We start from the raw sequence: 13732 nt of genomic DNA, 5'->3' as shown, positions 1-13732 counted from the left end.
GTGACTGTATCCTTCATTGTATGAGATCATTAAAGTCGAATCTGTGTTGTTTTAGCTTAGTTCTATATCCTGAGCAGGTGCTCTAGAACTATTTTTTTGGATAAGATTAATGGGGGAAAAATAGAGAAAAGGCTCGTTCTAGAGCAGTCCCAGACCTGACAACCATCTATGGCAAACTGCCCTTCAGGGAAAGTGTGTGCAGTTGCTGGAAGCATTTTACATCTTTAGTGGGTAGAGACAGCTTCATTCCCTGGTGATGTCAATATGGCACCTTTCACCAGCCTGAAAATCCTCTGGCACTGAAAACACATAAAGTCTGGAAGCTGTTTATGAGACTGAGAAGGTGAGTCAATAGACTCTGTTCCAAGTTGGCAAGAGGGTACACAGTCTTAAACATCTAAAGCTCTATAATTCACATTGAGCTTCTCATTAATTTAAATGTTAATGTAAATTTAAAACATGTTGTATTGATTTGGAATCTATTTTTGTATGAATATTGCATAATTGAGCTCTCCAACAGCAGAATCCAAATGGACATTCCTTCACATCAATTTACAATTAGAATAAAAGTGAGACTTTCTCTTTCTCTCATTTTGTCATGTAAAAATTATTGTTTTTTGTTACAAGGTCAAGCTATGAGAAGCTACAAGAACCTCTGCCTATAAATGCAATTGAATTGGACAATCCTGAGCAGAAAGATCAATTTCTGAATCTATTCTTTTAGAGTAGTGAACACATAATTTCAGATATGTATAGAAATTAGAGTCTTTCCCATTTCACTGATGAAGAAACTAGTCTCACTGACTCTACTGGTAATTTAATTTATTTTGTTAGTTCTTCCACCAGAATCTCCTTTAAATAAGGAGATTAACATTTCCTTATTTAAAAAGAAAACAGGGTATTATGCTGAGTGAAATAAGTCAAACAGGTAAAGATAAAGTCAGACAGATAAAGATGAATCTCATATGATTTCATTTATATGTGGAATCCAAGGAATAAAAGAAAGGAACAAACTAAACGAAAACGGACTCACAGATACAGAGAACAAACTGGTGATTGCCAGAGGGGAGGTGGGATGTGGGGCTGGGTGAAAAAGGTGAAGGGATTAAGAAGTACAAATGAATAGTTACAAAAGAGTCACGGGGATTTAGAGTATAGCACAGGGTATGGAGTCAGTATTATTGTAATAGATGTGTGTAGAGTCAGATAGGTGCTAGAGTAATTGGGGGGAATCACTTCATAAATTACATAAATGTCTAACCATTATACTATATACTTGAAACTACTATAAAATAATAAAAAATAATGATAAATGGAAAAAAGGGAAAACAAAATTTTCAAAGGATGTTTCATTATGTGAGGCTCACATAAAGAAATTATGGTGATGGTGATAATGATGAGGAGGATGATACCTGGAAATGTTTGTATATGCTTACTGACTCTGTGCCAGACCCTGATGCAAAGTCTTTTATAAAAAATTCTCACTCAATCCCCAAAGCAGCACAGCAAGGGGGCTGCTCTCATTACCCTCTATACAGGTTGGGAAATCGTCCGATGGAGAAAGTAAGCCACTTGCCTAAGTTCTCCAATCAGAAAGTGTTGTTGCTGACTCTAGGACCCTGGTCGATCTGTCTCCAAGGTCTTTTTTATAATCACTGCATCTCTGGGTCCTAAATCACACAATGCAACTAACATAGGCAAGCCTAGAGTAGTGCATTTCGTTTTTAAGATATGCATATAAACATACAGATGAGGATTCGATGCTGCTGTTGAGAAGCTGGGTGGCTGGATGAAGCCCGGAAACCCAGTTTCTAGTTTGTGAACACCTCGTGTCATATTTCCTTCCCCTACACATTGTAAAATATGAACTAATTGATTACCAAGGCCTCTCTTCCAGCCCCTACAGTCTGTGAATCTGTGTAATGGTGTGATTCACTTTGTTCCAACTGACAAACCCTCTGCTGGTTCTTCTCTTCGCAACTCCCCAGCACAGTGCTTCTTCACACCCATGCCTCTGCCTTATTCAGTTCTCTGTATTAATATGCATGCAAAGTAAGCATTCTTCTATCGGCACATGTCTTTGAAACATGCAAAATACCAGGCAAAAAGAACTCAGGCTAGAAGATGGAAAAAGTAGCATTCTGTTCTCCTGCACATAGAAAGGAAATATAAACATCATAGTCCTGGAGAGGAATCAGACGAGGCCTTCATATATCAAAAAATTAATAGTAACCAATGCATTTAGAGGCTCGGATAAATATAGGCCTGAGAGATCCTATTGAAACTGAATATTTACTGGCCTAGGTGGAGCCAACAAACATTGTAGTGCTGGGATACACAGCATAGTTAGAAGGCATATAGGCTTTGGGATCACACACACCTAATAACTCTGTCACTTATTATCTCTTTCTGGGCAATTAATTCATGTTTCAGTTTCTTCACCTATGAAAGGAGAACCATGGTTCAAAAATTTTATAGGATATTTATGAGGCTTAAAAATAACATAAAGTGTTTATTTCAGTGTCATAAATACAGGACAGGCTTAAATTATTCTCCATTATTCCAATAACAATAACAAATCTCATCTTAGTTTTAAAATTATTTTTGTGAGTAGTAATTTCAGATATAACTCAATTCTCAATTTTAGTAATTATTGTTTTTGAAATATAATTAAAAATAAAATGCAAATTAGGTATGAATATTTCACACAGAAATATTTTCCCTTCTTGGAAGGTAACTGGGTGAGAGGGAATCATGATATAATGCCAATTTTTATTGTCTGTCTTACAAGTTGCCTACAGTTTCCCCAATTCCTTCAGAATTCCAGCTTCTCCCTTCAACATTAAGGGAACAGAAGGATAGTAGCTGAACCACTGGCCATCCGGCCACAAAGGATTATTAATCCTGTGAGCTGAAAATCAAATTTTACTCAGCTTCATGAAATACACAATTGATTTTTTTCAAATCAATAGGTAAATATGAAATTAATTGATTATACTCACCTTAGTATCATTTACCTGCAAGTAACTAATTGCCCAACAGGAATAGAAGCCAATATTTGGGAATATAAAATAAATTTATAAAAAATTCAGGTTTTATCTAAACTTGGGAGTTTTGTGACCGCAAATTCTTCCTAACCATTCTACCTATATCAGACCACATCCGTAGCAGTAAATTACCATGGGATTTGAAAGGTGGAAGGGGACTCAGAGGCAATTTGTACAAAGCCCTTAATTTTGTACGTGAGGAGATTAAGGCTCAGCAAGATTTGGATACTTGCCCAAAATTGCCTGGCTACTTATGGTAGGGCTATGAACTGAATCCATTTCTGACTCTGAATCTAATGCCTGTATTCACTTATTTTCTTGTGGCTATATCAAACTGAGGAATCTATAAGTCATATTGTATATTTTCTAAGTCATATTAGGCTATTAGGGTAGAAACAAACTGATTATCTGTATTGTTTTAAGCTCACAACAGAGGGATGACGTGAGATCAAAAAGTCTCTCAAATTATGTACAAGTTATTTGTAGACAGAAAATTTCTTCAGTGAAATACATAGGACACATTTCAATAACAGTGCAATGAGCATTGACAAATTAAAGGCTAGCAAATCTAGGATGGATAAACTAAAGTAAATATGTATATTTACTTTCTATCTATATTATTTTCTGTATATCTATACTAGAAAAATTAATGTTGCATCATTTCAAATGACTAAATCTGATTGGGGAAGTGTGCCAGGCAGGAATGTCTAACCCTAAATTTCTTTTCATGTGTATAATATGATTTTAAAAGATACTATGTATGTTGTCTTATTCCAGGTATAAAAGAAACATCATCTGCAGAAATCCAGAGTACTTCTTTAATTTCTTTGGGTTTTCTCAGAAAAATCAGGACCTGTTGGAGAAATTTTGATAAGGTAAGTTCTAACTCCTACTAATCTATTTCCATTCTAGCTGCCCAAGTTCAGAACAAACTGAGGTTTAATAAGTCAAAACAATAGACAAATAAATGGAGAGCCAGATACCACTTTTATTAATGACACAGTTAACATATGGGAGTGTCGTTTTAGTGTGTGGCAAAAAAAATAGGCTCCTAACATTCGAACCCCATCCCTAGATAAATTTACCTACGCAGTTCCAGAAAGTGCTGGGAACTGCTGGCTCCCCTGACATGGCAGCCTGTCCTCCAAAATTTTCAGTGAGGAGTAGCAGGCTCTAATGCATCTGTAAGCAGCCTGCCCTAAAGATGAAGAGAATGGGTTAAACTACAACTGACAAAGTCTTGCTCTCAAGTTCATCAATCAAATAAACAACTCTAATGACCAAGGCAAGGAGAGAGTAAAATGAACAAAAAGAGTCCAGAGGTGCTAATACGATGGAGAATTCTTCACACGGAAAAAAAAGATACATAAATAGAGAATAAGTATTCTTCCCTAACGTCAATGAGGAATAGGAGTGACCTGCCAACAAGAAAAAGGACTCTTTAAGAGTTTGCATCAAGATTTTCTTAACCTAGTAACACACCGAGAGAATTCCTCCTGAGTCATGGAGGCACTGTGATTTCTCCTGCTTTAAGAAACAAGCTAGATTCTTGGCAGAAATTTTGCCAACTGCCTATTAAAGTCATGTGTTTTTAGATTCGCAATGGATATGTTGTCTGTACTGTCATAGAGCAGATGACCATATTGTAGACCACTGGTTTATGTGGTTTTAGTTATTAAAAAAAAAAAAAAAAACATTAGTATAATAATTTTTAATTTTCAGGCATACTATTAAATTATTTTGTAAAGAAGTTGTGGAGGGAATAGTTTATCTGGGTAGTAAGTGACCTTCGCTAACTCAGTGGACCTGTCTCAATTGGAATTTGTAACTGTAATTTAATAACTCATCTATGTCACTTGGATTTATTTGCTGGCAAAAATGAAACCAAGAAAAGAAAACTTACTGAAAGTATAGAAAAAGAATCATAAGCTTCAAGAAAAGTAATATAATAGGCTTGGTACAGGATTATGAACCAAGCCAAGCATCTGTAGATGTTCCTTGGTAGCAGAACTCACTTAGTATTTTCAACCAGATGATGCCTCTGGAATGAATGGACCTTGTTCCTTTCACATTTGTTTCTTCATCTGAGATTCAAGATCATGCAAGAAAAAAATTTGATTTATTTTAGTCATTTGATTTGGTCAAATTTAGGTGTTTTGCCCTCCACTTAGTTACACTGGAGTAGCAAAGGAAAAACTATAATGGATTGGAAAGTTTTGTCTTCTATAATGGAAGGACAGTCTTCTGGATTTACCACTCTATCATAAATATATATCATGAGAAAGAAGCGATGAAATATAGCTATCATCAGGGAAGAGGTGTGGATATTTGAGATTATTTAATACTCACTGCTTTCTTGCATAGATGGTATACCACCTGTTCACACGAGTATTCCACAAAAATGTGTGGATTACCACAACATTTAGAAAGTTGATTATTAGTGAAGGTCTCTTGGATATATCCTTAAAGAAAGTCGAGGGCCTACTAAACTGATCAACCTTTTAAATTTGACAGTCAAAACTTATACTTCTTCAAGTTAGTATGTAAGCTTGAAAGTACAATTAAATCTATAAGGGTCCTGACATTATCTTGTGTTCTCTTTGAAAGAAAGGGGCTATTCCTTGTCACTAAACCTCTGCTCCTGCAGGGAATGTGGACATCAGATATTCAAAAGAAGAACCTGGTTTCTCCCCTCTATGCCAGTCAAGTATGGAATAGAAATGCTTTATATTTAAAATAGTCTGCTAGCTAAATTTAACCCCCAAACAGCACAGTGTTATAATCTTGGTAATGGGTTACTAAAACTAGGCTTGAACTAGTGAAGCCATGGAAGAGGACTGGAAAGGAAAATACAGTTCTTAGGAGCATGTAGGGTGGACCAACAACATTTCAGTACCTAGATAGATGATGTAAAAGATTTTGGGAAATAGGAAGTATGACCACAAGTGCACAAATTAAGGAACTTGCTTGTCTTGTCTTCTGTTGTCAGTGAGGTATGAATTGGAGAGAAATAGGATAAACAGATAATCTGTTTTCAGCTCTAGAATTTGGAACCATGGTTATCTTCTGCTGGGATGCCAGACTAGACACCCAACTATAATTAGGTACTGGGGAAAATAAACCACTTTCAATAAAATGAAATCAACTAGTACCCAAGATGAAAAATATTATGTTAAAAGAGAGAAGAGTAATAGTAAGGAAATAGAAAGACTGGGATTTCTCTGAGGAGCCAAACCTAAAAATCCCTCTTAAAACAAAGACTTTCGAGGAGGGATAAAGTGTCCTAGGTGAGCAGGGCTTCCTGCTCTGGGAAGAAATCAATGCGAATCCTATTTTAGGACTCCAATTTAATAGCTCAGGATTCCTCCAGATTGAGTTCAACCAAAGATATTCTCATTGTTGATATTTAGTAAATGTTAGTTAAATAAATACTTAAAAGAATAATTAATTATGAATATCTGACTATTTTCTAGAATATATATGTTTGCCTTTCTATTTCAGAATGAGTCAATGACAGTTTTATCTTTTTTTCCCGTATCTCCAAAACCTTTATAACATCATTCTTTTAGCATATTAGGAAACCAAAATAAAACTAAATAAATAACAAGTAACAAGAGAAAGCTATATCCATCCCTGATGGATGTATCCTAAAGAATTTATCTCAATAGTTTAAAGCTATCGGGTTTCTGGGTACCACAAATCACAGCATAATAACATCAGATCATGCGAGAGCTTTCCAACCTTAATTTCGCCTTGAGATTTATGAAGTTTCTAATCATATTTAGAATCTGTTAGTAAAATGAATGGATAACAGGTTCTAAAAGAATGTTTGAATATTCAGGGGAATTTTCCAAGAACCATTTGCAAAAACATTACAATCTTAGGGGATATCAGAAATACAACCCCTCTTTTGATTAACTATATAGCTCTTCTGCTTTCGTTGTGCCTAAGTGCTGACCTGCAAATGTTTGTCCCTTTTGGAATTGTTATCTTAATATGAAATGGCTCTATCAGTTTATTTAAGTTTATTTCTGATTTCTCTTTGCTAAGGGACTGAGATTATTTTGTGAAAGGTGATTAAACGAACAGAACAAGAGACTGGAACAAGTAAAATTCCAAATAGCCTTGTCGAGTTTGTGATTCATATACAAAAAGTAGACATCTTTCATGATTGACATTTTTATTTAGAAACAGATAGTGTTTCATTTATTCCAGGAAACATATCTGCAAATTAGATCCCCCAGTGTCTAAAATGAGATAGGTAATTTCAAGTGAAACAATGTTATTGCCCCAATTTAAAGAAAACTAAAGGGACATTTGCTATTATCACATCCATGGGAATTTTTGATTTAAAAATATATATATATATATATATATTTTTTTTCCCCCTCCAGTTCGGGTTGTCTCTCAAATGTGGCTATGTTGGTAGTGACTGAAATACTTATTAGATCTGATTCATAGAGTTCTTGGTAATAGAAGTAGACATGTCCACATCCCCATGACTGAGGCCATCATTAACAAACCTTTGTACCATAAATCTGATGTGGCCCTACTCAGGGACATCTCAAGCCCTATGGGATGCCTCCTCCTCACTCTTTAAGTTAGAAATTGAATTGAAACACTCAGTAGTGGCATGAGGATAGAGAAAGATGTTTATAAACTGCTATTGAGAGTATAAGTTGGTGTAACCCTTCTGGAGACCAATATGGCAAGTTATCAAAAATCTTTAAAATGTGCCTGCCCCTGACCTAACATTTCCTTTTCTAAGATTTATCTTAAAGAAATCAGAAATCAGAGACAAATGAATGAAGATATATACACAGGCATGATCATTGGAGCATTGTAAATAGTTTCAATATATGAGAAACAACCTAAATGCCTGAAAGTAAAGTACTTGTTATAATATGGCCTATTGGTATAATAAAACAGTCATCAGGAATGATGCTGTTGCTCTGTCTGTATAGTCATGGGAATATATTCACAACAAATTATTAATTTAAAAAATCTGATTATAGAAAATTAGGTTAATATGAAAGTAATAATTTATATATTACATATATTATGCATTTATATGTAGAAAATATCTGAGTAATGAAATTGTAGCTTATTCTTTTTATATGTTCTATTTTTTTAAATGAGAAATAGACATATAAGTGCATAAATTGAGAGAATAAAATAAATTGCAAACTAAGGGACAGTTCTTTAAAGAACAATAGATGACCCTCTATTTCTATTAAAAGACACACACACATATACTACCTCCTTATAACAATTCATATTGTTTCACTCCAGAAGGAGGCCTTGAAGGAGGTGGATCTGTGGACCTACCATGTTTTCCTGGGAATGAGGATGAGCTGTGACTCCTATTGTCCTAGTTTACAACAGTGACAATATCTATTTACCTCTTATCTCTTATTGTTATGAATCATAGAAGTGAAAGGCTGTGACCTCTAGCAATATGGTAAAAAGGATGGGGGAAGGGCTCAAAACTAATATAAATTAAACCAATTGATCATTTACAAATCAGACTAAAGAAGAATGGGAGATATAATTCCCAGGGCTAGAGATTGAAAAGATACACTGAAGGTAGTTGAAAGGGAAAGACCATAATACACGTGCCACTCAGCAAGCAAGTAAAGCCCAAATTACTTCTGGTATGGTAGATATTTGGGGCTGAGTGACAGGAGTGCATGAGTTGTAGAGTGAATAAAGTGACAGACTCACAATTCTTCAATCCTGCAATATGCAAGGAAAAGAGCTCAGGTATTGCTTGGGAGACCTCGAGCCATTGTAAAACTACTATTAAGTCCTTGAGAGCAACTAAATACTCAAGTAAATCCCCTTCACACTAAGCCCCCTCACCTTCCATCCAGAATGTTGACCCCACCCTAGAATACGGGAACCACCCCCATACTGCTTCATGGAACAGTTAGTAACCCTGAGGTAAAGAATGGGTCCTGTCCACCTAAGGCTAAGACGGAAGCTGCCCCATAGCTCGAGGCTCCCTAGAAATTGCTTCTTAGTTTTCTTAGATGTGCCTGTGTTAGTGGCCATGAAAGGTTAGGAATCCTTTTTTTAAGAGGTTTTGAATTGTCCGTTTGTGGAGGAGTCTGCTTATCTCAGTCCATTTATCATTTATCCATCATTTATCATTTATCATTACCATAAAAATAATGGCCAGTAACAGTCACAGAGGAAGGAGAAGCTAAATAACTTGTTCGAGGGCATTCAAATAGAAAGGAGATGGGAATGAAATTAAAATCTAGGCAGTGTGATTCAAATCTTCTTAAGCTTCGGCAGCTCTTCGACTCTGTGGAATGGAATACATTAAAATGTTTTTACGGTGACCGTTGTTTAAAGTAACAATAATAATTTTAAAAGACTGACATCGGATATAATCAAGTAAGTGGCTCACAGGACTCAGAATTTTGATTTTTCAGATTTTTTTTTTTAATAACAAAAGAAAGGAGTTGGTGAGTTAGAACCCATTGTTCATCTTTCATTTTCTTCTTTTGCCATAACCCAAGGAATATATCCGTGGTAAATAACAAGATATAAATGAATTCCATAGCTTTAAAAGAAAAAAGTGTGCAAAAAATATATATCATCCTATTATAGTATCGTATCTGAAGGAGGAAAAGCACACTCTAAGTATGGTGTATTTGGTATGTGGTAATCATTTGTAAAACAGAGGCAAATGAAAATTACCTGCTAAGTCTCAGCTGTTCCACAATGCTTTTCAGCTGTGAATACTCAAAAATAAAATACTCAAGAAGGCAGCTCTCTTCAGTTATATTTGTCCATGATCTTAATTTCTTTGTGTGCGAGATTTTCCTTCAAGATTGTCAGTCGTCATTGAGCACTGACTCATTCACTAAATGTTTACTGAACATATACATCATGCCACACAGCTAGGCACTGGGGTCAGCCAGATGAAATATCCTCTTCTGTGGAGGGAAGCAAGGACACACCCTGGGAGCTTAATATCTTAATAGCGTATGGTAAGAGATGAGAGAACAGATGCACATTAACATAAAGATATATATGCTTGCCCACATATACACATATGCTATCTTGCCACTCTGCAGGAGAGAAATATCAATCACACTGAAGATATTAACAGAATGTCTGGGTGGCTTCCGCCTAGATCACAGAAGATTTCATGGATGAGTTGAGGTTTTAAAAGTTTGGGTAAAACTGACAGAATAAAGTATGGTGGCATATAATATGGAGACATTTTCTTTTTTGGCAGAGATAATGACACAAAGGATCTGAGGAGTTCTCAGTTTCTTTGAGGAATATAATTTGAATTAGGAAACAGCTCAGGTGAACCCTTCAGTGGAGGACTGAATATCAGAATGTATGTGTATGTTTTTCAGAATATTTCTAAGTGGAGTCTAAACAAAATAAAACAACACTCCCTCCCAGATCCGTTCTTTAGAATCTAAAGTCTTTGTATACAAGATAATATGTAATTATTGCACTTAATTCTAATAAATAAAAATAAACCAAATCCTTTTTAAGCTTTGGCTTTAGATCAAATGGGCTTAAAGTCTCAGCTTTGTGAATTACATTTAAAACTTTTAAAAAGTTACTTATTTCTCTTGCCTTCAAGTCTTTTATAAAAGGAGGATTATTGTAAGTCAATGCATGCCAAGAACTTAGCACACTGGCACATAGCATATGCTCATTAAATGTAAGCTAGGTTATTGTCTAGAATACCTCTTAACTATTTTATTAAGAAGAATATAACATAAAGGCATGCACACACTGATTGATAAACTATAATATGATATTGGGTTTTCTGCTTCAACCAAATGAATTTATTGAGATATTACTACATCCTAGAAATTGTGGCGTGCTGTGTGGTACAGAGATGGCTAGGGTAGGGTCCTACCTGCAATGTTACCAGCATCTATTAGAATACATTTTCAGCTAATCACAATAGCTAGCTGGGGGTCTTGATTTGTTTTTTATTTATTTGTCAAGTCCTAAAGAATTCGAGGATCTCTAAAGCATTCTTTGGTCATCTGAAACATTTCTAAATGCCTCTAGCACAAAGTACTTTAAAAATATGTTCTCATTAATAAAATTATTTTACCTTCATTAACATATGTTCCCCACAAAGGGCCTGTGAGGTATGCCTAGGGCTGGAGGAGAGGAGTGGAGGGTGGGGGGGATGTTTGGAGGAAACTGACATTTCAAGGAGTTTAAAGACTTGCCCATTCTAACAGGACTAGTGAGAAAGCAGGAATTTCTCCAGCATTAGCTTGCCTCTTACAGAATGAATGAGTCACTTGTTTTACCTTGGACTCCATGCAGAGTCAGTCCTAGGAAGCATGTGAGTTCTGGCATGTATCTAGAAAATTGTCAGCTTAATTCAAACCACTCTTTCCCTTCTCTAGTCAAATATAATTTCCTGTTTCTTCTGGGTTGCTGGACAGTCATTAAGTTCACATCTCTGCTTCTTTCTTCTCCCTCCTCCACAGACAAAAGCAGTCTATCCTGCAGTCATAATAACTGGAATAAAATGTAGTTTATCCATACAATGGGATAGTACTTGGCAATGAAAAGAAATAAAATACTGGTATGTCCTATGACGTGGCCGAACCTTGAGAACATTATGCTCAATAAAAGAAACAAGACAGAAAAGATCACATATGATATGATGTCGTTTATATGAAATATCGAATATGAATATATGGATCCAGTTTGAATACAGAATCAGTAAATGTATAGAAATAGAAAGCAGATTAATGGTCGCCTAAAGCAGTGTGAAGACAACGGGGAATGACCGCCAATGGGTACGGCGTTTCTTTTTGAGGTGACAAAATTCTATGGTATGGTTGCACAATTGTGAATATACTAAAATTCATTGATTTGTACATTTAAATGAGTAAATTCATGGTATATGGATTATATCTCAATCAAACCATGAAAATAATAATGGGAATGGCCAAAATCATGTTTGCACATGACAAATAATTCACATATATTAACTCTGCCTATTTTAATTTTGCATATCTATTTAACCCTGAAAACAACCCTCTGAGGCTAGTACTATTTTTATTCTAATTTTTTTATATGAGCAAACTAAATAAGAAAAGTTAATATTCTTTTCCTTACTAAGAATCATTGTGATTACATTGGGCTCACCTAGATAATCCAGGATAATCTCTCCATCTCAAAATCTTGACTCATTCACACCTGCAAGATCCCATTTACCACATAAGGTGACATATCCTCAGGTTCTGGGGATTAGGATATGGACACTTTTGGGAGGCCATTATTAGTCCAATGTAGTCACAATGCTATTAAGTGATAATGTTGAGTCTTTAACACATGTTTCCCAAATAGATCAGTTTCTTTCCTACTTTATCACAACTGCATCATATAACAATGGCTGTGTATAAACTTGTCTAGATTTCAAACTCTTGGAGAGAAGGGAATTTCACCTACCATACCAAATGTGTGTATGTGTGTGGAGGGGTGCTCTTTTCTAAGAGAGTGGGTATAGTTGGGGGAAAAGTTCGATTTCACTTGTAACTTGCATTGTTGCACACTGGCATTTGTCTCCTTGGCCCTCCCTCTTTTATTAGATAAATCATTTCTAGAAGAAGAATATAGATTCCACCAATAGGCAAATTACTTAATAGTTTTAAAATGACAACTACAATTCTTTCCCAGCTGTTTCTATATGTGCAAAGAGAAGCGGCATGAATAATTGAAACAATAAAACTCTATTGGCTCAATTATCTGATTATTTCAATAAGCATCTCAATAGAATTTGAATTTTTTATTCTCTAATGTTTCTTGTTTAACATTCACAGGCATTACCTTTTAATAAATCATTTATTTCTTCAGTGTCCTATATTCGGTTTAGGAAACATTTAATGAGCAACTAATATATGCCAGGAACTGTGCTCATATCTATAGTGGCAAAAAAGACAGTAAACAAAGACTCTCATTTTCATGGAGTTTTTAGTACCAACATGAGAGATGATACAATCGCACCAATAACTACACCATATGGCAGAATGTAAAGATTATGACCGAGGTGCACAAATTATGGTCAAAGTACTTACAGGGAGACATCATTCAGCTGGGCAGAATTAGGGAAAACCAGGTAGAAGTATTCTGAAGGATGGATAAGAATTTGTAAGGCAGAGGTAGGGTGTGAGAATGTTCAGCAGAAAGAACCACAAAAGAGGCAGGGAAACCTATGACAAATCTTGGGAGCCACGAGACCTCTTGCTGGAGAACAGGGAACATACACCATGGTCCCAAGAATGAAAAGACTGAAAGGGACTGTTTATGCCCAGCGTCTAAAACTATCTTATTTATTTATCCCAATACTCTAGTAGTTTCCAATATGTTGGTAGTGAGGGGATAATTAATCAATGTCTGAAGATCCTTTAATCTTCAAAATTGGAGTGTAAGGAGTTGGAGGAGAGAAGGGATACTGCCATCTAGTGAATAAAGGCCAGGGATGGTGCTAAACATCCTATAATGCATAGAACATGCCCCCGAAACAACAAAAAAAAATTATCTGACTCAAAATGCCAACTGTGCCACGGGTAAGAAACACTGCAATAACCATATGAGGTTGTAATATTATTTTTGTTATGTTACAGATGAGGAATTGGGGTCTTTTGAAATAACAAATCTTGCCTGAGATCATTAAA

At 35.5% G+C, this 13732-nt stretch overlaps 1 protein-coding gene across 1 annotated transcript in view; it reads left to right on the top strand.

Annotated features, from left to right (window-relative positions):
• Window positions 1–3881: 3881 nt before the first annotated feature.
• Window positions 3882–13732, top strand: part of LRRC4C (leucine rich repeat containing 4C) — a 184439-nt gene continuing 174588 nt past the window's right edge. The window contains exon 1 of the mRNA XM_011356841.1: window positions 3882–3922. The gene's annotated coding sequence lies outside the window, so the exon portion shown is untranslated. The remainder of the gene's footprint in view (window positions 3923–13732) is intronic.

This window comes from Pteropus vampyrus, unplaced genomic scaffold (genome assembly GCF_000151845.1).
Source record: "Pteropus vampyrus isolate Shadow unplaced genomic scaffold, Pvam_2.0 Scaffold31, whole genome shotgun sequence".
In the NCBI taxonomy this organism is placed as follows: Eukaryota; Metazoa; Chordata; class Mammalia; order Chiroptera; family Pteropodidae; genus Pteropus; species Pteropus vampyrus.
This window is presented reverse-complemented; position numbering and strand designations above follow the sequence as displayed.